This window comes from Panicum virgatum, chromosome 4K (genome assembly GCF_016808335.1).
Source record: "Panicum virgatum strain AP13 chromosome 4K, P.virgatum_v5, whole genome shotgun sequence".
Taxonomy (NCBI): Eukaryota; Viridiplantae; Streptophyta; class Magnoliopsida; order Poales; family Poaceae; genus Panicum; species Panicum virgatum.
This window is the reverse complement of record NC_053139.1, coordinates 2,538,394-2,560,946: the sequence shown is the minus strand read 5'-3', so window position 1 is coordinate 2,560,946 and position 22,553 is coordinate 2,538,394.

Here is a 22,553-nt window from a genome sequence, read left to right as displayed (position 1 = left end):
AGATTACTGAATATAATTACTAAACAATATTAATTACTGAAATCAATAGAATTTAAATTTAGCTAGACTACCGCCACGTTTTGCGTGAAAGCACATATAGGATCCTATGAGAAAATACATACAATCCATTTTCTACATGCCCCCTATTACTGAAACTAAATATGTTCAAACAAATTACTGAACTAAGTTGTTCAAGCAAATCTACGAACCGCATGCTGACGACATCACAAAAAGCATAGAAAAATTTTTGGAGGATTAATAAAAAGAGGCAGAGAGGTCGTAGAGGTGTGAGAGCCGCACCTTCAATTTCCCAGCGGTGCTCCTTCATCTGGACCAGCACAACCATGATTCGGAGAGAATTCGCAGGAAAATTGAAACACTAGAACATCAGCATCAATAAAAAAATTGCAGATCCGAGGACAGATTCGAGTTTGGTGGAGAAGAATAGGACCATGAATGATGCTCACCGGAGTGCCGCGCATGGGCTTGGGAGGATCCCTTTTCTACTCACGGTCCGCCTTGCATCCCATGCCGGAGCCGCGACGCCGCTCTGACCGCTCGAGGCCCTGCTAATCGCAGTGGCCGCCGCCGCACCGCAGTGCATAGGCGTGGGGGCTCACGGACTCCCGCTTCTCGAAACCCGCCGCGCTGCCATCGCCGCTTCCGCGCCACGTCCCTTGATGCCGCCACTGCCTCCGCTCCCATCCTGATCCCGCTGCCGGGCTTTGGCCGCACTGTCACCGCCCGCCTGGGATCTCACCTTCGGGCTGCGGCCGCGCCGCCGTCGCCGCCTGGGATCCTGTCGCCGCCCGCCTGGGGTCCAGCCAAAACCTGGAGCGGCGGTTAGGTTTGCGTGGGGTTCGGGGAGGGTGTGTGTGTGGGTGGGGGGGAGGTTAACGGGCGCGCGGGGGGAGGTGGTTCGTGGGCTTGCGAGGTCGGAGCGGGTGGGTCGGGCTAGGGGGTGGGCTGGTTTGGATGTGGCTGGGTGAAGAATTCTATTCTACACCTAGAGTGTAGATTAGCACATAGGTATATATATACCTATGTTTTATAGAGACTATGCGAGGCTAGCTGGGTTCAGTCTAAAGACAGCAAGGACTAGCAAAGAAACCAATCATTGGGTGTGTTTCAGGGGGGGTGGCATGAAGGCAAGAGGGGAGAGGAGCCCAACAAAACTGAAAAGGGATCGAAAAGATGCGGATGCCCTGCGTATGTCCAAGTGAAGCATGACAAGAAGTGGGGCCTGTGGTACTTTGATCATGTACAGCAAGCCCACAACCACAAACTGGAACCGTCCCCTAGGATGACCAGATACATGCATGCGCACAAGAACATGGAGTAAGGCATGTGTGACATATTCAATATAATGACAAGAAATGGTGTTCCACATCAAGCAGCATTAAATGTGATGGCGGATCTGTATGATGATAGGCATATGTGGGGTTTTACAGAGAAGGTCATAAAAAACATGTTGGTGCTGCTGGTTTTTCCCCACCAAATATGAATTGCAACATCCCTGTGCTGGATTTTTTTTTGCATTACTAATGCTTTTTTTTGAAAAAAAATGCTTGCAGGAAGGTGGAGAATGTTAGAGAGGAAAGAGACGATGATCTTAACAAGCTTCTCCAATTTTTTAGGGAGTGTAAGGAGAACAACGAGCACTTCTACTGGGATGTGGATGCAGATCCAAAAACTGGGATGGTGAGAAACATATTCTGGAGTCATGCAAGCCAAAGGGCTGAGTACAGAGACTTTGGAGATGTCATTACATTTGAGTATTTGACACAACGCACAAAACAAACAACAGGCGCATGCCACTAGCCATGTTTGTTGGGGCCAACAATAACTTGAAGAATGTGACATTCGGGCAAGCTCTGATTGGTGACGAATCAATTGGATCATTCAGGTGGTTGTTTGAGACCTTCAAGAGCTGCGTGGGTGGTCGGCAGCCCCATGTAATCCTAACAGGTATGCCATATTTCTTATCCAATACAATAATTGCAAACTTCATTCTATCTGGTTGAAATATTAGTTCCTTCTGGATTGCAAACTGTATGTGTCTGACACTGTCTCCCCCTGGTTTACTGTTTACTGCCAGATGAAGATCCAGCTATGATGCAAGCAATAAAAGTGGTGTTTGACAAGACACATCACAGAAACTGTCGCTGGCACATCCTAAGGCCGTGGGAGTTTGAGCTAGGTCAGGTCTACACCCAACACAAGGATATGAAACTGAAAGAAAAATTGGAATCTTTGATAAATTATCCACTTGGACCAACGTAATTTGAAGTCGAATGGAAGAGGCTAGTTGATGAATGTGGCATTGCTGAACACCCTACAATAAAAGCTCTGTGGGAAAAAAAGGGAGAGGTGGATTTCGGCTTACTTCAAGGGGATGTACTGTGGCAGAATGACATCAACACAGAGATTAGAAAGCCAGAACAGGGTGCTCAAAGATGGCTATGTTAATGAGAGTACAAGCCTCCACATGTTTGCTAAAAGGATGTTAGACTCACTTCAGCACGCAGACCACATGGACGCCGGGGAGACACACTATGCCCAGGTGAGTGCAAAAAAGAAGAAGAAACTAAGATTAACTTAAAAATATGATAATTGAAAATATTACTACTTCACAAGTTGGTGCTCTATCCATATACTGACTGCAAACAAAAACATGGGTGGTGCAGGCTGAAGTGGTGCGAGCATGCAAAGCAAAGTTTGATGAGCAGCTGAGCAGGGTGTACACAAGGGCCGTATACCAAGAGTACAAGAAGCAGTACAATAACAGCACAACATTTGTGATTGAACTCGATCCAGATCCAAAGGTGAAAAATGGATGGTTGGTGAAGCATGAAAATGGTGAGGGCAGCTTCTGCTGGGCCCAACATGCATTCAGGGTGGTTGCGGATAAAGATGCTGGTGAATATAGCTGCGAGTGTAAACAATGGGAACATACAGGTTTGGTGGTGGTGCTGCTGCTATTGATCTTGCTCAATAATACAACTCTGGTTGATGGATAAAAAATGCATGAACTCTGGTAGATCAAATAAAAAAAATGCAAACTCTGGTAGTCCACAAAAATTGCAAACCATGTAGTCCACCATTGCAACACCAGTAGTCCACAATTGCAAACTATGGGTAGTCCGCAAATGCAACCCTTAGTAGTCTACAATTGCAACCCTTAGTTGTCCACAATTGCAAACTATGGTAGCCCGCAATTGCAACCCTAGTAGTCCACAATTGCAAACTCTGGTAGACTACAATTGCAACCCTTAGTTGCAGTCTGTTGGGCTACTTGGAAAGCAAGGAATAATGTGTGCTTTAACAATAAGCTGATTCATTATCCAGCTAATTTTTTTCTATGCATGTACTTTCTTAAATTTTTGGACAGGTTTACACAAGGAGGAAGTCCAGTTCCAGATCAGGAAGGGCGTCGGGATCCTGATGTCGCTGGCCAATCAGATGATGGCAACCTTGGGGCGGCCTACCCCAAGAATGATTCTCCCCCCACCTGCTGATCAAAGCCCAAGTGAAGATGAAGCGCCTGGAGACGAAGGGGCCTGAAAAAGCTGAAAACGAAACAAGGAAAATGAAGGATGCGTTTAGTGTTTTTTTTAGACAAAAGGTTTCCCCCGCTTTATTACCAGAACAAAGCGTACGAAAGAGTTCAAGCGTGCTAGAACAGCGTATAAGGCGCGCCCGCACTACTAGAAGGTTCAACATCCAGGTCACTCACAACAGCAGCCGACAAAGGAACTAACGACAGGACATCAACTCTCGGAAGCAAGGGCTCATCCCCTTCCTAATCCGCGGCGCTGGAGACTTGCTCGGACAGAGTAGACAGAGACACTCCCAAACTTGATCCCTCCATAACGCCCATAATCCTCGGCAATCTTGTCCCCAGCACCTCTAGCTTCCCAATATAGACCTCCATCACTATACGTTTGTCGTCCTTGAGCAGCACCTTCCATCTCTCCAGCATCCTTGCCACCGATCCTAGTACCAGTTCCACACCTCTCCAACATTTTCCCTGAAAACATAAACCATTTCTTAGTTTCCATAGAACCCAAAGAGTAGCTGCGCATACACAATTCAAGATTTCATTCTTATTATTGCTGATCCACCACCGGGCAACCGATTCAAAATCTTGCCCCACCTCTTTATCCATAAGGATAGAAATCTCAGACCAAATTGCCTTGGCAACACAACAGTCAAAGAATAAATGATTAATCGACACGATCTCACAGCAAAACAGGCATGTTTGATCCTGCAGCTCCCTTTTTTTCCCCAGATTATCCCTAGTAAGCAGTTTATTCCTAGACAACAGCCATAGGAAAATATTAATCCTAGGTGGTATGATCAATTTCCAAACCGCAGGAACATACACTGGAGTGACACCTCGAAAGCTCACCACAGAGTACAGAGATTGCATTGAGTATTTTTCTTTAGAATCATACTGCCAAATGATGTCATCATCATTGTCAGAGAATTCAATAGTACTTGCAATCTGCAGGAGCTCCTCCCATAATAGCATTAACCTCTCAGGGATCGCTCTCCTAAATGTCAATTTTAAGTTGACACCATCCCAAGCTCTCTCAATAGTTATACCTTTCTCATTATTAATAACATACAAAGGCCAATATTGCACAGCCAGACTAGACCCCCCAAACCACATGTCTTTCCAAAACCTGACCATACGGCCATTCCCTACTTTCCAACAATATCCCAATCTAGCCGCTTGAGCAGCCCACAACACTCCTTTCCAGAAGGGAGAGGTTCCATAATTAGGACAGCAAAACAGGTTTGGTTGATGGGTTCTATATTTATAATCAACAATATTTTTCCAGAGGACATTATCACTTAAGTGATATCTCTGGATCCATGAAGCAAGCAAGCACATATTCAGATTTCTTAGATCAGGAACTCCCAAGGCCCCAAACTCCTTTTTATGGGAAACTAAATGCCAATTGGCTAGGTGATACTTATGCTTTTCCTCAGTGTTATCCCAGAAGAAATGACTCATTTGAGAATTAATCAGCTTTATATCCCATTTTGGAAATTTTATAATAGACATCAAATAAATGGGTATGCTAGCTAAACATGAGTTTAACAAGGTCAGTCTTCCCCCATAGGAGAGAAGTCTGCCTTTCCAGCCGGCAATCTTTTTAATCACCTTATCCACCACAGATTGAATATGCTCTCTTTGGAGATTACTGTGGTGCAAAGGCACACCCAAGTATTACAGGTTGAATATGCGTGCAGTGTTTTCACCCAAAACTGTGTTGGTATCTCTGTGCTGGGATGTTGTTAGTCCCCGGCTCGAGTTTCTAGGCTTGTTTTGAACTGTAATAAGTAAACTTGCTCCTCTCGCGAGGATTCGTATAGCTTTCTGGCTTGAATCAAGGCAGAAAGTTATACGCGCTAGGCTTCTTCGTTTAGGCCTTAGCTCTCCCCCACCCCCCTTTCTCCTTCGTGATCTTTATCTGTTCGGACTTCTGTATTTCTGTTATGTGTAATAGAAATGGGGGATGCCTCGATTCAAAAAAAAATATAGTTTGTATGAACGTTTATGACATCAATGGGAAGAAGTATATAGACGGACGTGAGATTGGTTAGAATTGACATTGCTATTATATTTTTTAGGCTGGATGTTGGAAAAAGCAAGGAAATCAATCTTGAAAAGCAGAGCACGCTGTCGAAGCTTTTAAGCTGGTACATGTGTCTTCGTTTGCTGAGATAACATTAAATTATTTAGTTCATCTTGTTATTTTGAGCAAATTGATTTGTTCAATTTAAAATGACAAAAAGATACTTTCGAGGGGACAGCATAGTTGATGAATGACCCTATAACAAAGACAAAGAGATCACCGTAAATTAGAATGAAATGGTTTTCGCTGAGTTGATTCTTGGTAGCATCACATGAATATACTGCTCATACGTATAACTTTTTATCCCATTGCAACGCATGGACATTCACCTAGTCTAAAAAAAAGGTACGCCTTTAGTAAAAGCAGCATGACCATCGATATGAGTATGACAACATGAAACCAACAAGAACTAGCTAGATTCGACGATAAAAAAAAATGGTTGATAAAGACTGTTGCTACAATTGCAAAGTGAAGAAAATTAGACGGGCAGGCGTGCAGCATAAGGTTGCCCTGCCAACTCCGACGACGAGCTGTCGATCCTCGTCGGGGCCGCCGGAGGAGCCGGATCCAACGGGTCGCCGCCGTACCTGCCGGCAAGCCACGCCACGAATGCCATGAGCCCGACGACGCCCGCGGCGACAACGGTGGTGCAGCCCGCCAGAACACGGCTGTCCCTGACCTGGAGGCCCAGGACGACACTCACCATCAGGTTGAGAACACCGGCGCCGATTGTCACGCCCCCGATCTCTTGGAACTTCTCCATGACGGCCACCGGCGCGCGCGGCACGAACAGATCGGCGTAGAAGTTGAACAGAACGGCCAGCGACGCGTAGACGCCGTAGGAGACCCACAGCGCCAGCCGCCACGGCACGGCGGAGAAGAAGGAGGGGGAGATGCCGGACTTGAAGGCGTGAACGATGGCCAAGAAGAAGCCTATGACCCAGGCCTCGCTGAAGACGGCCAGCGTCCATATCTCACAACGCGACAAGTGCGCCACCTTCTCGCCGACGGTCTGCGGCTCCGGCGCCGGCGCCGTCGCGCTGGATACTCGATCTTCCATCACGGCGACAGGACTGTCGTTTAGTTGAGCATGGACGTTGCGTATGCCTGTGTTATGTTTATATAGAGGAAGGAATTGAATCATCTAAACCATTGTCCTAGTCGATCAGGGTTACTAGATATGGAATTATTTTCCAGAGAAGATATGGAAATTAAACATCGATTCAATGGAGACATGGAGTACAGCAAAAGGAAAGAAAGAAATTTAAGCCGAATACTACATGGATCGTTTTCCTTTTTTTGAGTGGAACGCCAGGGATCAGTCAGTTTGTGCGCCTGTGTTTGACGGGCCCACTCCTTCCACCAGAGGGCCGCAACTTCCGGTCCGCCCTTCCAGCCCAGCAATTGTCTACGTACCCTTCCTTTGTTTTTAAGGAAAACTTATGGCAACCATCCAGGATTGTCTGAACTTTATTGCTGATGAAACAATCTATCTATATCTATACTATAAAAGTTGAAACAATTGAAAATATTTCTCACCCAAAGTGGGCCACTTTTAACCCTCACAGATGGCCCCACACCGCAGGTCCCAAGATGGTTGATAGGTGGTGGATAGATGAAAACAGCTATTTCTAAAATGTTTCCACTCTAAATCTCCAACTTTTCTCACCATAGCCCTCCTATGTACCCACCGTACCCACCTATTGATCTCATATGTGCTGACGCGATTGGCCTGGCCGAGAGGCCGGCCGCACGTTTGCTTCTCCGCAACCCCGTTGCCCTAGCCTGGCCTCCGTTCTGCGCCCACACGCACCTTTGCCCGTGCGCCTCCGTTTAGTCATTCCCTAACGCCGCCGAAAAGGAGTCGGGACGAGCTAGGTGTTGAGGCCTGATCGGCGACGGGACGAGCTGTAGGGGCTCGGATCAGACGTCAGGCCTGATCGGCGGCGGGAAGAGCTATAGGGGTCGGGCGTCAGCCGTCAGGCCTGATCAGCGGCAGGTCGACCTGCAGGGTATGGTGCAAGAACTAGCTAGAGGCCTATCATCTTAAAACTGCTTTCGATATAATTTCTTCATCTATTCGGTCGCAACAATATATGAATATATGGTGTGTACGTTCTTTCTGTAGTTTTATTAGTAGTTCAGTCTGATCTTTTACTATGCTCGTTAATTGAGCTTGCTGTGGGACAGTGCACATGCACTACTACGTGCTAATGCTTGTGCCACTATCTTCTCATCGATAGTAGTATGCAAGCAGCGATCTGAAGCAGGAACAAGAGTTTGATTTATTTTGGTGGCCATCTCCGTTCCGAGTGCATCGTCACCATCAACATGCCAATGCCGCTATAGGTATGGAGCGCTCTTTCTCTGCAGGGAGGAATTTTCAGCAGTCACACCAACTATGAAACATTCTTCAATTGTGTGTTCTTTTCTGAAATTGTCGTGATGAGTATATGCAAAATTTGGTGTCGTGGAAGTTCGGAACGTTGGCCGTTGTCTATCTCTCCATCACGTATGCTGAGGTATGTAGTTTGATGCTATGTGAAATATTTAAATAGCTGCGTGAATTAATATTTAATCTACTTTTTGAGTTTTAATTTGAATTGAATTCAACAGCTTGCTGGAGGGAAAAATGGATGGTGGTTCCCCACTTGAAGATATCACGAATATATGGCAAAAAAAAACGTAATAAATGAGCAAGCCGTGATGAGTTTGATTCACAAAATGGTAATAAGCATTGCATTTTTCTTCTTCTGCCGTTATTGTATCTTGTACCATCAACTTAATATGATTCTGCTGAAGGAAATAATGATCCGAGGGAGCTAAAATGCCAAAGGGCATGGGAAAGTATGCAAGCATGCCAGCTGAGAAAAAAGCTGAGTTGAATGCTAAGAAGAGGGAAAACTACCATTGGAGAAAGCCTGAGAGAAAGGTTGAGAGGGAAAACTCTGCAAATTTCTGTATACATGTGTGATGATGCTAACTGAAAATGCACTGCATGTGGGTGTGTCATCAGTTATCAACCAAATAGATGGAAGCAGTGTTGTTGTAAAGCATATATGAGCTATACTTTTATGACAGTGATGAGACCATTGCATATAGGGTCAAAAGGTCGGCCAAGCTTGATATTTCAATGATCCAGTTAATGTTGAGGATTCTGCAGGACAACGCGTATATGTGCTTCTATTCAGAAATCTTGATTCGTTGTCTAATATTGCAGAGTACAACATTGAACTTAATACAAGCATATCTGTTGATCAGAGGAGATATATTGCACCTAGGATGGATCAGATCGCTGCTATATGGGTGGATGGTAATGACCCTCAGCAGAGGTTTTCTCGCAGCATAATAATATATGGTAGTGAGGATCGACCTCACTATATTAGGGCGTACCATGGTTGCTACCACCCATTGGCCTACCTTTTAATTTGTTTTCCTCTGGTGGTGAGACTAAATGGGAGGATAAAAATATCAAATATCAGGATCCACCTCCTACTAAGCTGAAGAGAAAGTATGCGAAGCATAAGAAGCAAGGTTTGTTTCGTATTTTTCTAATTATTTTTAAATAGTAGAACAATAGATAATAAGTTTATTATTATTATTATTTATTATTGCTGAGGAATCTGGTGTTGTTCACAAATGTAGTAGTAATAATAATAATAATAATAATAATAATAATAATAATAATAATAAGTAACACTATATATTATCTCATTCATAGATAATCTTGCTACTGAGGAATTAGGTGCAGTTCGGCTGTAGCCTCTTAAGGCAAAATGCCGACATTCAGTGTCTTAAGGGGAAGACCATGATATTGATGAGCATAGTGGGAACGAAGATGGTCCCGATGATGAGCTTGACAATATATGTATGAAGATGCTTTCCATTTACTATTATGTGGTATTATTAAATAATAATATGATTTCACCTTACAACTCTCTCTCCTATTGATAGCTGGTGGAGGATCCTGGTGATGTAGTGGAGGATCCTGGTGTCACGTCAGCACGAGAGAATAATATTGTTTGAAGCTACAGATTCGTATGAAGGTCAATTAAATGCATTTTTTCATGCTGGTCGGCTCTTCCACCAATTTGCAGTTGTATGTATGTCAAGGTTAAGTCAATGCGTCCAAATTGGTACGCGAAGCCAGCACATCAGTCTATAATTCGTGCAAATCTATGTCAGGTGAGTTCGATTTAACTAAGAGTCACCAAGCTTGTAATTGAATGTAATTCCATCATATCAAGTAATTATATATGATGATATTAATAAATAAATTTAATTTTCAGTAGTTATTTGGTGCATTTTAATTATTTTTAAATATAATTGTTTTTTAAACACGTGCCTGTGGCACGTGCATCTCTACTAGTATACTATAAAGATCGAAAATAAGTGAAAACATTTTTCACCTATATTAGGTCCACTGTACCCCTCACGCTGGACCCACCTGTCAGGGCCGAGAGAGGTGGAAAGTGGTGGAGACCCATAGAAATCGCATGTTGAGTGATGTTTCTGCCCAAAACATAATGTTTTTGCCCAAAACATAATGTTTTTTTCACCCAGCGCTATTCTACCTAGGGGTGGTAAAGGTCCCAAGATTTTGAACTAGAAAATCTAAGGGCCGGGCTCTAATTTTATACAATTTTAAACTAAATAATTAAGGATCTTATTGGGCTGTGAAGAGTCCATTAGGACCATGACCCATTACCACCCCTAATTCTACCCGCCCGCCGTGGAGCGGTATCTGAGTAATTTGCCTCCTCCAAGTCACGAGTTAACTTTTCCTTCATCCCGTAAGCAAAAACAGAGCTTACACCTAGAACGCTGGCATCTCGAGTGGCGTACTCGAGGCATGGCTTGCCTACGGGGACCACGCCTTCGGAGGCCGGAGGTGCTCATGCTCAGCGCGGCAAAGAGAGGCCGAGCTTGGCCTCAATTTCCATCGCAGAGCGCGGTCACCAGCTCTACGTCTCGCGCTGCGAGGGACTCCAGCTGCCGGCGAGCTCGGTGCTCCTGGCATGCTTGCCTACGCGGGTTGGAACGCACTCTCTGTTGATCAAATTGGTGATTGGGGATTTGGAAGAGTTCGTTGATCCGTGGACCGCGTTTGCTAGCGTGGAAAGTAAATGATTGGGGATTTGGAATCGGGTAGTACATGAGTTCTCAAAGTTATGCAAACCTCAGTTAACCCCAGTAGAAAATTCTAATTTTAAAACATTATTATTCTCTTTAAAGTTTATATTTTTTTATATTTATGTTCTGTGGTTGGTGGGCCTACCCAAAATTGATCGTGTCTTTATTTGGATGGAGTAGGCGGAAAAAGTTGAAGGTGATATATATATATACACACACACGCGCGCTAATCTACACTCTATGCGTAAAATAACATTCTACACCCAGCACCCAACGGACCAACCGGCCAACCAATCCACCCAACCGCCCTCCCGCACAAGACCCATCCAAACCCGCCCAGCCTAGTTTAGCCCACCCCCGCCCCAATTATCCCCTCGTCTCGTCTCGTCTCCCCTCCGACCCACCCCACCTAGATCCAAATCGCCGCGGCGACGCGAGCGGCAGAAGAGCAGTAGCCCCGAGCAGGAGGGAGTGCGCGCGGCCTTGAGCGGCGAAAGCACGGTGGCCCCGAGCGGCATGGCGCGGAGGCAGCTAGCGGGCACGGAGGCTGCGGCGGCGTCGAGTAGCATGGTGCGAAGGCTGTGAGCGGCGGGGCGCGGAGGCGGCTCATCGACATCCTCGAGCGGCCGGGGTGCTGCGCTAGCAACGGAGAGCAGCGGCCGCCGGCTGCGTGATGACCGTGGTTATCTCGTCCACACCCCTTCCCGTGCATGACCCCCGACGAGGAGGTGCTGGCGCGGAGCAGGATGCGTGAGGCTGCGTGCCGGCAGCTTGGATATCCGCATCCGGATGCACGCCACGGACTGGATTTCGCAAGGTGCGTTCCCATCCAATGGTTAGTTGGTTACTGAACATTCAGCTTGGATTGGCGTTGGGCAAGATGCACATTTTGTCAGCCATTACTGAATGTTTTGATGCTCTAAACCGAACTGAATGTTGGCTAGTTCAGCCATTAGTTTTTTAATTTAATAGGATTTTAGTATGCGTAATTTGTTAGTTTTTGAGATAGTCAGTACCTTTTTTTTTGGGATTGCCTAGTGCTGATGATCTGGACCTAGTAGTTAGTCTAGTAGCTCAGGACTTATTACCGAACTACTAGATCAAACAACAAAATACTAGACCACAGAACTATATAAGATTGAATAGAGCTCCGTAACTACTGCAACTAAAAAATACTGAGCTCGTCCAATTTTATATTCAGTAACTCAAATTAACATAATTTTAAAAGGCTAATTATTGAACCATCTAGAGTGGATACTGATCTGGATGGCTGAATGTTGATGCTCTAAATTTTGTTTTTAGGCTAGTAGTTTTGTAAGGATTTAGTATAAGTAATTTGTTAGGTTTAGTAGTTAGTCCAGTATTTTTTTATTACTGAGCATTGATGATCTGAACCGAGTAGTTAGTCTAGTAGTTCTATTAGTATTTTTAGTTCAGTAATTTGTTATTTCAAGCACAATTGTCCTTTTTCCGTTAGGTTTAGTGGTTAGACTAGTATTTTTTTTATTCATGAGCACTGGTGGTCTGAACCGAGTAGGTAGTTTAGTAGTTCAATAATGAAATACTAGACTATCGAACTACATGAGATTGAAATAGAGCTCACTAACTAAAATTATTGCAACTAAACAAACTATTGAGCTCAATCATCTCATGAATCATCTAGAGCCAGATACTCAACATAGTTTTGAATAGGCTAATTACTAAATCATCTGCGCAATTTTTGACCAATATATATGTTCTAGGTTTTCTCGGGGTATATTGGAAATGGAGACACGTTGATCCCATCAATCTAGTCGTTAAGAAAACAACAAACTGAACCCCAATTCTAGGATTTAGTATCAGTAATTTTTTAGGTTTCGTAAATAGACCAGTATTATTTTTTATTACAGTGCATCTTGACAAAGAACTAAACCCCAATTTTGCCGGATATGGGGTCATCTTACTGCCCTCGCTTATGGTATGTCTCCAGTAATACTTACACATATCAGTAATCCCTCGATACCTTTGATGTATCAGTAATTCGTTAGGTTTTGAGATAGCCCAGTATTTTTCTTTTTGTTATTTTTGGATGCTTGATGAGAAAGAACTAATCCCTAATTCTTCCGAATATGGGATCATCCTAGCGCGCTTACGATATGTCTCTAGTAATACTTACAAATGCCCCAGAATATTTTGTGTATTTTTAGTAATTCTCTATGACCCAGTAATACATTGTAGCATTTTTTTAAAATTATTCTCGCTGTGTTTTTCTCAACGATCTTATTCAAAGTTTTTACTGGTGGCAGGTTCATATGGGCATGTCACCCCTTTTTCCTGACTCATGGCCTCATGCATACGACAATGATAGTACAGAACTTCACAAGGGAGAGGATTCCAAGTGAAGAGAAAGATGATCCATGTGTTTTTTAGACTTTTTGTGTTTTGGGGCTGTGTGAGATGTACCTTCCAGATGTTCAGTATTTTTTTGCTATCAACAATGGTGTACCTCCCAAATGTTCAGTATTTTTTCATACAATATTATTATTAGGATTACTAGTAGGATGCATTTTCTTCCAGTATTTTTTCATACAGGTTTTCTCCTTTTAGGACTCGTCGCCTCATCCACACGACAGTCATAATACTAAACTTTACAAGGGAGAGGGTTCCAACTGATGAGAAAGATGCTTCATGTATTTTTTTGTAGACTTTCGGTTTTTGGCGGGTGCATGAGACAGTCAATCACGACTAATATGTGCACATTTGTGTAGTCACTCGCACACCCAACTATATGTATACACTTGGATTCAGTAATTCAGAGAACCAGCTATTCATTATTATGTACTTTTTTCCATCAATTCCTTGTGACTCATAAGTGTGCACCATGTACATGCTTGGATTCAGTAATACGGAGATAAAATTATTCTGTATTTTCTTTTGTGTACATTTTTGGATTTAAGTATTCTCTTTGTGTACATGTCTGGATTCAGTAATTAGGGAGATTCAATATTTTTCTTTTGTGTACATGTCTGGATTCAATAATCAGGAGATTCATTATTTTTCTTTTGTGTACATGTTTGATTTAGTAATCAGGAGATCCAAATTTTCGGAATTTTTATACGCAGAACCATTCAGGCTTTTTTTTTGTTCGCAATCAATTCATGTATTTGGATTTAGAAATAGAGACTCAGTAATAAAAATTTTAGTAGACCTGTGTTTGGATTTAGAAATAGAGAATCAGTAATGCACATTCAGTAATCCTGGTTTTGCATGATCATCTTGTGAGTTGTCATCCAGTAATAGGGAGATCAAATTTTCAGAATTTTTTTATATGCAGATCCATGCTGGCTAGTTTTTCAGTTCGCAATTAGTTTCTGTGTTTGGATTTAGAAATAGAGGCTCAGTAATAAATATTTTTAAGCAGACACATTGATTCAGTAATCCAGTAATGCACATTTAGTAACCCTGTTTTTCGCAAGATCATCTTCTGAGTTGTTACCCTCCATCTGTACCCAGAGGAAATCGACCAGCTTATTCAGTTTTTATGCAATTTGTACTAATTTCTCCTGCTATTCAGTATTATGTACATCTACTAACTTTTTCACGGATTTTAACACCGTCTTATTTCATAGTACATCATTTTTTTTCATTCAACAGAGGTGTACCAAGACTAAACGTGATCATAATTACTGACAAAAAAAACTCAACCATCCTTTTCCAATCACTGAACCATCAATCAAATCTTTTTTATGTAAACTCAAAATAGATTGAATAGGCCAATTACCGAACCATCTATCCAATTACTAAACCATCTAACCATCTAGCGCCGGATATGATGTACAAGACTAAAACTAGAATTCATGCCTACATCACAGCAAAACACACGGAGAAAAAATAGAATGAGTAGGCCGAGTAGCTCAATTACTGACAGAAGATGTCGCGTCATTCAGTATTTTTTTTTTGAATTTTCAGTAATTTGGATCTCCCAATCTGTTTGCCACGGAGGAAGTCCCCTGAGCTCCTGTCCTCCACGAGATTGACCAAAATAAAACAAATCGGTTGGGGGTAAAGAGATTTGGATGTAGAGAGAGCTCAATTATTGAGGCACATTCTACGAATCACAGCAGAATCAGAGAAATCGGTGGAGCAGCGGCCGGATCCCTAGCTGTGAGTTGGAGCAGCTGCCTGATCCATCCCGTGCACTGCCTACGCCGCTGACCTTTGCATGCACTGTGAGCAGATGCCTGCTCGTCGGGGTTGTCGCTCCGGCGCATGCCTACTCGCGCTCGCCCCTCGCGGCGCTCTGTGCGCCTGCGGCTCGTGCTCGCTCCTCTTGGTGCAGGCCCTCGTCGCTCCCGCAAGACAACCTGATCATGCTCGCGCTCTGCGCGTCTCGCGGCTCGCGGTCGTGAGGTCTGATTTCTGGCATGGACGAGGGCTTGGGCTGGAATAGGTGGTGGGGGTGTTTGCTTGGGGCTGGTGGGCGGACGGGTAGTTGGGCCGGGCTGGTGAGTTGGGTCATTGGGTGTAGAATCTCATTCTACACCTAGGGTGTAGAATAGCGTGTGTGTGTCTATATATATATATATATATATATATATATATATATATATATATATATATATATATATATATATATATATATATATATACCAGGTGCATTCTGTATATAGAATGCACTCAGACCGCCGGGCGCGTCAGGCTGAACCACCTGGTGCATCCGACCGAATATGTATGTGTGTTTTCTAATTAATTTTTATCACCCGCTAACCAGGCAAAGCCACCTCGCACAAAAATCCCACTAGCCTGCATGCATGGGTAGATGGAATCTTTTCTTGGTTCGATTCATTCAAACAAATTTTCTTCTAAACTGTAAGTCTGATTAACAAACCGTTTGTTGACACCGTTTTTTGACACGTGTCAGGGAAGGTGATTTTAACGAGGGGAAAAGTGGCTGATTTGGAAAAAAAATCAAAAAATGCACAGGGTTGGAATCGGCCGATGGAGTCCATCCGATGGACCAGAGGAATATGCTTTGAAGATGCTGATCCGCTAGCTCTGGTGCTCGGCTGATGGAGAGTTGCCGATGAAGTCAAGGAAGGAGAAGAGGATCCGGACTCTACGAGAATTTTGATGATTCGGTTGTAATATTTAAAGTAGTTTATCTTTAGTAAGTCTTTTTCTTTAGAGTCAAGTAATGTTTGCCGTAATCGGCTAGGACTTGATAGCGTTAGGCTATATATATCAGTTGTAAGGGACCGGAAAAACTTGATACACATCCAATACAACAATAATTTACAATTCCTTTGCACTTTTTTTTGGTGACTTCGCCTTTTTTTCTTTTTCGATGAGCTCTTTCAAGTTGATCAAAGACGCCTCACATTCGAGCGACTTGATTTGCTGGTGAGTTTTCGTTTTACCGAGTATATTTGAGCTTTAGCTACTGGACGCATCACTATGGCTTCGTTCAAATCTATTCAAAAGTTATCGAGTTCATCTAGGCTTTGACTTCCGGGCGTATCGCTGTCGTCTCGTCTAGATTTATTCATCAATTATCAATACTGGCTAGATTCGTAGGTTTTCCTATGCTTTTTGGTCATTATCACATCTAAAAATATATTAGATCGGTTTTAGGTTTTGCAGTAACACTTTTGTTATCTTAAAAGCCGATTTACATCTATTTTTAGTTCACATCATCTGAGTTACACATTCGTAGCTTAGATCTTGTTATATACGTACAATCGGCTACTTAGTCCCGATTTTGTCGTTTAGTGCATTGGCTGATTCTGCCGACGCGCTCGTTATTACACGTTTGCATTTAATATCCTTTTGTCGCCCATTGTATCGGCAAAGCCTGCCGATACGCCTGTGTGAGAGATATTCGGAATCCCAGCCGATACGCTCTCGAATTTGACTTTGTTTTCTCCCTTGTTAATTTATGGTCAAATTGACTGGCATGCTTGGTTGACTTTCCGTGCTTGGCGAGCACTTGCCCTCGGATTCTAGTGTGTTAATTTTTGCGCCAACACATCTTTTGGCACGCCCAGTAGGACCGAAAGCTTCAATATGGTGGACATCACAGATAAATCTGAAGTCAATGAAGAAAACTAGATTCCTGTTCTCGAAGACAAGCTCAAAGAAGAACAAAAGAAGGAATATGAGGAACTGGTGGAAAAGTTTAAGCGTGAATGCCTCAAGTCGTACAATGTTACTAGATCTGGTGAGGTGATCAAGAAATTTAATCTTCCATCCTTCCAGCCATTGACAGAGGCTCAACGTGAAAACAAGATGATGGACGCAGTTGGCCAAGCTGTAGCGCAAGCTTTCATCAAGAGTGCAACAGTTATAGGCAACACGATGCACAACGCAGTGGTCAAGACTTTCACTGAAGGTACGTTTCCAGGGTGCGTGGGTCCTTGCTACATATAGCCAAATCAGATACAATATGTCCCCTTGGAAATGTCTATGGCAGCAGCCCTATCGGCTCAAATAGCCAGGCAGGAACAAGCAACAGTCAGGTGCCACCACAAATTACTACTGCAGCATGTGCAGCTACAGCAGATCCGATCTATTCAACTACTCCGCCTGTTACTACATCTGTACAAGATGGATCGGCATCTGTGCTTCCAAAAGGATGGAATCCTGCGACTGGCTGTGGTATGCATCTAGATTTCTTTACCACACCAGTCAAGGGACAATTTAATGCATCGGCTTCTCAGCCGATGGCCTCTCAGCTTGATCCATCGGCCACACAGCCGGTGGGTGCTCAGCAGGATGCATCGGCAACACAGCCGAATGCGCAGAATACATGGAGTCCACAGCAGGCTGCACAAGCTAATGCATCGGCACCACCACCGATGACCCCACAGCAGCATCTTGCTATCCGGCTTCAGTCCCAGTCTCCTTCAGAAGTATTGATTTCGCAATCTCCTCATCAGAAGGGAGTCAACCGGGTTTTCCACAATCAAGCAACTAGACAGATATAGTGTGTCAGTATACCGTACATGGAATCTACTGATCAACAGTCGGCTAGCCCATTGGTTCCGCAGCCAACGATAACTCAGCAGACACCCAATTGGGTGTTCCAACAAGCGCAGCAGATGCAATCGGCCAGATCGCCGATGATGCATACACCACCACAGCGTGCGATGATGATTAATGCAGCAAACATGGTTGTAAGGATCACCGGGGTGTCCGACCCTAGAGGGGGAGGGGGAGAATAGGGTTGCTAATCGCTTTTTAACCTAGGGCTCAAACTACTTGCATAAGATAAACCTAACACGTCCTATATATGCTAGTTATGACTAAGGTTTATCTATGCTACTCTCTACTTACCCCTAAAAGACTTGCAACCTAGCCAAACCTAATCAAACTAAATAGGAAAGTAAAGGTACGCAAGATAGAGTAAATGCGGAAACGTAATGTGGTAACTAAAGACGTAAGTGCAAGAGGGATGCAAACTCCCGAGTAGACACGGTCATGTAACGTGGTTCGGCACAAACGCCTACGTCCACGGGACACCGAGGCTCTTCCAATCACCGTCTTGCACTTCGCCACCAAGGCGATGCCGGCAAGCAAAGGCAAGTGCCCCTAAGACACCGAGTCTCGTGCACCGCCACCGTCTCTCTCGGTCACCCGGCTGTAATCCACTACGGAGCTTCTTCACCAAGGAGGGGGCCTCCTCTTCCCCCGCACAAAGTGTCGTTGCCACTCCACACCAAGACGGAGGGTCACAAGTTGCTTGCCGCAGCAAGACTTCTCTCAAGGGAGCTCTTGCAAGAACTAATCCCTATTACAAGCACTAAGCACTCTCACAAGTGTGCTTAAGCCTATATGATGTACAATGAAGCTCTATGGTGGTTGGAGATGTTCTTGGGTGTGTGTGGGATGTCCAGCAACTCCAGCACTCTTCAAATGGCCGGGGTGAGGCGTATATATAGGCCACCAAGTCTTGTAGCCGTTGCTCCAACGGTCAGCTAAAAATCTGCGTATCACCGGAAGAACCGATGCCTCTGGCAGGGGTAGCGTTGGTTCTTCCAGTCACTCATAAACCGAAGTAGCCGTTGAAGTCCTGACAGCTGATGCAGTGACCACCGGTTGAACCGATGCTTTGTTCCGATGCATCACCGGTTCATCCGGTGCTTAAGAATCTTCTCCTGACAGCTGACGTCATTACACCGATGGTATGCACCGATGCTTCACCGGTTCAACCGGTGCTGAAGAATCTTCTCCTGGGGTCTTGATATCGTCTCTGGAACATAGGACGCCCGATGCACCGATGCCCCCTTTTTGACTCGTCGGTTCAACCGGTGCTTATAGGCTGACTTGGCTTCGATTCCGTTCTGCACCAAACTTCATAGCGCTGGTTCTTCCGACAAGCGTCAGATGCACCGATGCTTAGGCATCGGTTCTTCCGGTGCTCCTGATCCGAAGAGCTTTCGATCCTTGCTATGCCTAAAAGCCTGAGAATGGTCATCTTAACAATCATATTAGTCCAAGTGTTGTGTTGTCATTAGATCACCAAAATCACTTGAAATGGCATAAATGGTGCCATGTTCCTTACAATGGTTTCTCCTTAGCAGACGCCAGTAGTTGAACCGCAAGTTGATTGGGGCTCAAAGATAGCTGAAGTGATGAGGGAGCAGTTTGGTTTGAGGCCAAAATAACAAAGTGTTATGTACAAGACTCCCTACCCTCCGGCTTAGAATCAGATTCCTCTCCCACACAATTACAAGATGTCCGACATCACAAAGTTCTCGGGGCAGGGTGAAGTTTCTACAATGGAACATGTCAACAGGTTTCTTCAACAGTTGGGAGAAGCGGTAAAGATGGCAACGGGTAAAATCCGCGCGGATATCAACTTCATAAACCCGTACCCGCATGCTCAAATCCGCGCCCGTGCCCGCGCTCGCAACCCGCAACAGGTAGAAAATGATACCTGTACCCACTATCCGCGGATACCCGCATACCCGCGGGTACGCCCGCATACTCGCAAGTTTTAGAAAATCAAGCACACAATCACATTTTAATAGCATGTAAATATTAATATGCACCTCTATATCTCAATATTAATAAATTATAACCTAATAATCAACACGTCAACACCATTTGTTTGAGGAAACAAACAAATTTTAGCAAATAAATGAACTAGTCTCATACATAATACATCACAAGAGTCATTATTTGCGGGTTTGCGGGTTTGCGGATTCGGGTATCAATTTTCAAACCTGTTTGAAGATATCCATTGGGTTTAGAGTTGTACCTGCGCCCGTACCCGCGGGCACAAACTCAAACCCATATCCGCGCCCGTCGGGTTTGGTATCCGCGGGTACGCGGATATTTCGTACCCGTTGTCATCCCTAAGAAGCGGGTAATCATGATGCACTCAGAGTCTGTTTGTTCTCCTTGTCTTTATCTGGATCGGCCTTTGCTTAGTTGACCACTTTGCCAGCAAATTTCATATTATATTGGGCTGATCTAGAGAGACAGTTTCATCAGTTCTTCTACTCTGGGATTACTGAATTGAAGTTGACCGATTTGACTGGCTTAAGGCAGAGAAGTGATGAATCAGTTGCTGCTTTCATTCAAAGGTTCAAAGATGTCAAGAACCGGTGCTATAGTCTGGTCTTGTTCGATCAACAGTTGGCGGAAGTGGCATTTAATGGGCTACTGCCACATATTAAAGACAAGTATGCATCTCAAGAATTTGAGAGCATTAGCAAGATTGCGGCCAGGATGTCAGGAGAAATTCAATCCTACGAGTCCAAGAAGCCTTTTCAGAAGAAGATAAACTACGTGGAATATTCCGCTAATGATGATTCTGAAGAGGAGCAAGAAACGGTCGCATCGGCTGAGTGGATACAAAATAACAAAAAGCCGATGATGTGTCCATTTGGGAAGAAAGAGCCCGAGTCATACGGGTTTGACATCAGTAAAGCTGACAAGATCTTTGACTTATTATTGTCGGAAGGATTGATCAAGTTGAAGCCGTATCACAAGATCCCGTCGGAAGAAGAGCTTAAGCATATGAAGTACTGCAAGTGGCACAATGCCACGTCGCATGATACAAATGATTGCAAGGTCTTTCGACAGCAAATTCAAATGGCTTTCGAGCAAGGGAAGTTGAAGTTCAAAAATCCCAAGAAGACGATGAAGATCGACGGACATCCTTTCACCACGAACATGTTTGATGTGGCTAAAGACGGAGGTCCTTCTCAAGCCAAGGTTTTGACATCATCATTGGCCAAGAAGTCTGGAGCTATTGACCCTAAAGCGCAGATAGCGGCCGATGAAGTCAAAGGGAAGGGTTCGCAAGAGGATGCTGGACGTTCATCGACGCCACGTAGGCGTGTCACGTCTCAAATATTACTGAATAAGTTTCGGCGCGATCGTGAATGGAAGTAGTGCAGAGAAGAGGAAGAACGTCATGAGAAGGAGCATTGGAGATGTCCTTTCTTTGTCTACTACTGGGAAGAAGGGTTGACATTGCCATCGGCATATGATTGTCCCGAATGCAATGGTCAAGGCAGCCGATCATATAAGAGGCCACGTCATATTAATGAGTCCTATCGACGTGAACGCACTCCCGTGCATGATCGGCTAGGAAAAAAGGTATCGGTGCATGATCGACTGGGGGGCAGGACCATGCTACGTGATTTTGCTGGGAGAAGAGTCCCTGCATATGATTGGCTAGAACAGATGGCCGATGATAGGATGCAAGATGATCAGCCGATGAAGAGAGATCCAGAGCGTGAACCTGATAAGACAGATTAGCCTCAGTGGTGTCCAGGAGGTTTGTCCAGGTCTCAGAAGCGATGTGTTCAGAGGCTACGTCAATTGGAGATCATAGAGGAAGTGCAAGAACAGACTCTGAACAAGAAGGGAGTCAAATCGCAAGTTTGGCGTGCTAAACCAAAAGCTGATGATGATCAAGATTCTGGATCATCGGCTGCGCCGATTAATATGGTTTTCATAATGCTGAAAGAGTTTATGGCACCATGTGACGAAGACTGCCAGCCAGAGTTGAAGGAAGCTATGGCTCAGTTGAATTTGGAGCCATTGCCAGCAACATTTGAAAAATCAGAAGATGAAAAGAGGCAACATCTCAAGGCATTGTTTTTGAAAGGGTTCATCGATGGAAAACCGGTCACGAAGATGCTTGTTGATGGAGGTGCAGTGGTGAACATAATGCCCTATGTCATGCTATGCAAGCTTGGGAAAAGCCAGGATGATTTGACAAAGACCAACATGATGCTGAAGGACTTTGAAGGACTTGTATCTCCTGCTTTGAGGGCATTATGCGTCGATCTCACAATTGGCAGTAAGACCCTTCCTACTACTTTCTTCGTTATTAATGGCAAAGGTTCATACAGTTTGCTATTGGGTCGGGACTAGATTCATGCCAATTGTTGCATTCCATATACTATGCATCAATGTTTGATTCAGTGGGCTAATGATGCTATTGATATAGTATCAGCCGATTCGTCATTCAGTGTGGCATCGGCTGAACCCCATATAGTGAGTTATGATCGGATGAATTATCTTTCTGGTCAAGCGTGGGAGAAGGATTTCTTTCGGATGGCTGATTATGAAGTCACATCGGCGAAGTCAGGAGATTCTTCGGATGAGTCTTGATCGATGAAGGATATGGCCGATTGTAGTATCGGCCGAATTTTTAAGTTATAGCCAATACTAGGAAGTATTGCCTTTAGTGCAAAAATATGTAAAAACTGATTTGCAAGTCGGATGCATCGGTTGTAACATGGCCGACATGATATGAGTCGCTCTTAAAGCAAT